Raw genomic sequence first — 3,042 nt, 5'->3', positions numbered from 1 at the left:
TGGAAAAGGGAAAAGTGGGAATTTAGGTGGAAAAAGTGGGATTGGAGGGGGGAAAAAATGGGACTGGAAAAGGGAAAAGTGGGATTGGAAAAGGGAAAAGTGGGATTGGAAAAAAAAACCATTCCAATCCCAATTTTCCTAGCAATGTGCCTCAGAGACGCTCCACTAAACCGCTGCTTTTCTATCTCATCAGTGGCTCTTGTTCTCCCTTAATGGCATTAATCCTTAGGGCAAAAACACCAGGACAGCTCCCTTCCTTCCTCCACCCTCCACCCCAGCAGCTCAGGAGCCCTGAGCAGAACAGCTGCCCCGAGGGAAACGAGGTTCAGTGCCACCCCACCAGCGGCCCTTCCAGACAGGCGACAAAAGCCGGTTACAGATTAAACAGCTCCGCCTTTCCACACTTAATTCCTCCTCAGAGAGCACGCAGATCTCAGGGGAAGCTGATTAAAAAAAAAAAAAAACCCTGCAGGTGCATGGCCACGCGACCTCCAACCAGCAATCCCTCCCACCCCCAAACACAACACGGGTGGTGGGACTTTGGGGCTCTGTGCGTTTGTGTGTGTGTTTCTGTCGGGTTCCCTGCCTTCTTGGACCTTTCCTTCCCGGCTGATCGGGAAGCCGCCGGGAGCGTTTCGGGCATTTCTGCATTTCTCAGCCACAAAGACAGCCGCCCTCGTGCATCTAACACCTCCCACCTCCTGTTTATCCCCGTTCCCCCCAGGAAGGCACGCGGGCATTCGTGTGTTCTACGCCCCGGCTGACACAGCCCGGAATCTAAAAAAAGCATTAAAATAAATCAAACGTGTCGAAAAACCCAGCACGGTGAGGAAGGGCAGCGGAAGGGGAAGAGAACATCATGCTTTCAGATCTTCAAGTTCACACAATCTTTTCTTCACATTCTCTTGCCCTATCCCATTTATTCTGTCCTAACAGCTTTGACTTTGGGGTTGAGGGTTTGTTTTTTTTTTTTTGTTGTTCATTTGTCTTTTATTTCAAACTGGAAACACACAGCCGGAGCGCTTCCCAGAAGCCAGTGAGGTCATGTACAAGTTTGTTAAGGAAACTGATTCTTTATGCTAAGGTAAGTCTATCACAGTTTCTGGAAGTATTTGGTAAGGCGTGGATGAAAATAAAAAGGGGCCGAAAAACCCGGGAATGAATGCAGACAAAACTGTGATTAATCTAACTGTTAATAATTTAGCTGTTAATAACTTAAAAGCTAAGCAAAACACAACATGTGAGAAGATGACCACCCGTATGGAAGGCAGACACTAGGAAAGTTCCTCGGGATCAGTCTGGGATTAACTCGCCACCCGCGAGCCTCTCCTTCAGAATTTATCGTGCATTTCCACGAGGGTGTGCTCAGGCACAAGCACACATACAGATACACGTGGACGTGTGTGTTTAATGTGTTAAATGACCTAAAGACACCTGCTGGAGCTAAAAAGTTTGAGAGGCATTGTTGTTCCGGGGAGAACAATGATTAACGAATTCAATAACGGGAGGAACGGACACGATCAAAGTCAGGGGTCGTGTACTCATAAATCGCCTGTTCTGTGCTGGAAGAAGAAATGCTGGCCCATCTGAAGCATCACCACGATGTAATAAAAATTTAATTGCCAGTACTAAACCAATGAGGCTGTCCTAGCAGCGTTCTAAATGCCCAACGAGCTTAAAGTGCTGCCTTGGCACCGCGGGGATCTCCAGCAGAACAGAAGGTCCTGGAGCCAATTAACTGTAATCTGAATCCCTGGCCAGAGAGCAGAAATCAAACATCACGGAAGACTGTAAGCAGACATGGATGCCAGCAGAAGTTACAGTAGATTCTGCAATTGTCTGGCTGCAGCAGTGACTGGTAAGAGCTCACGAGCCCTTCTGAGCCACCCCGACAACAAACGCTCGAAAACTGGAGCCCAGCCTGGCTGATGGAGGAGTGTCCACCTGCAAAAAGGCAGGCAAGGGGTGGGCAAGAGAAAGTAAAAAAGAAGGAGGAGAGAAAAGCCTAGTCCAGTGGCAAAGGACAGGAGCAGATTAATCTGCACAAGGGGAAGGGCTGGCTCCTGCCAGCAGCGCTGCCACCCTGCAGTGCTTTGTTTCAGGGCCCATGTGTATCAGGGGAGACCGAGTGCTCTGTGGAGCTGATAGAGGACTGTAAAAATGAAACACGGGCAAATAAAACACGAGCCATAAAATGATGATCTCAACAGGCTGCCAGCAAGAGATAAAACCCTTTATCTGTGCCTGTATGTAGATTTTTTTATATATATATATAGATATATGCACGTGAGGCGCTTGTGGGCAAGAACAGCACAAGGAGTAAAGTACCCGCTGTGTTTAATAAATCATTTATTTCTCATGCATTTCTGTACAGATACTGCATCCAGCATCAAACAGCATCTCCTTAACGAGCTTACAGATCCATTCCAGCAGGCATCAGCAGTAATGGCAGACTGATGCAACAAGAGCAAAACTAATGGAGAATGGATTTTCCTCCCACAAGTATAAATTCTCGGAGACAACAAAAAAGTTTCAAGAAATCAATCGTTATTAACAAGAAGCTCTCTGTTCTTCCCTCCTCCCCCACTAAAAAAAAAAATAAATAAAAAAAAATACATTGCATTGTGTTCAGTCCACCAGAGAACTCCAGGGTTAAAAAGCATAAAAAAATGGAAGGATATTATCACTAGAAAACCAGCGAGAAATGACCTTTTGTTCTTGTTTCTGAATACTGTTGCATAACCATCATTTGGAAAAGCTTACAGGGGTTGAAGCAATTTCCACTGGCACGTTGGAAAGTCTCGAGATAATCTGATCTTGACAAATCACAACAATCTTTTCTCCTTCCCTGACACAGCAATCCCAATTTCACTTTTCCAGTCAGTCACCCTCTAGCTTCCAGACTTCTGTCTCTCTCTCTCTCTCTAGGTAACCTGGATTCATGCAGTATTGAGGCTGCACTCTACTGTCCAGGGGGAAAAAGGGAAGGGGGAAAAAGAGAGAAGGGGGAAAAAGAGAGAAGGGGGAAAAAGAGAGAAGGGG

General features: G+C 46.4%; 1 protein-coding gene across 1 annotated transcript in view; it reads right to left on the bottom strand.

Moving 5' to 3' along the window:
* Window positions 1–3,042, bottom strand: part of ME2 (malic enzyme 2) — a 22,715-nt gene that overhangs the window by 16,646 nt on the left and 3,027 nt on the right. The window lies entirely within an intron of this gene.

This window comes from Corapipo altera, unplaced genomic scaffold, assembly GCF_003945725.1.
Source record: "Corapipo altera isolate COAL_440 unplaced genomic scaffold, ASM394572v1 61553, whole genome shotgun sequence".
Classification (NCBI taxonomy): Eukaryota; Metazoa; Chordata; class Aves; order Passeriformes; family Pipridae; genus Corapipo; species Corapipo altera.
Note: the sequence above shows the minus strand (reverse complement) of the source record. Positions and strands in the feature narration are given on the sequence as shown.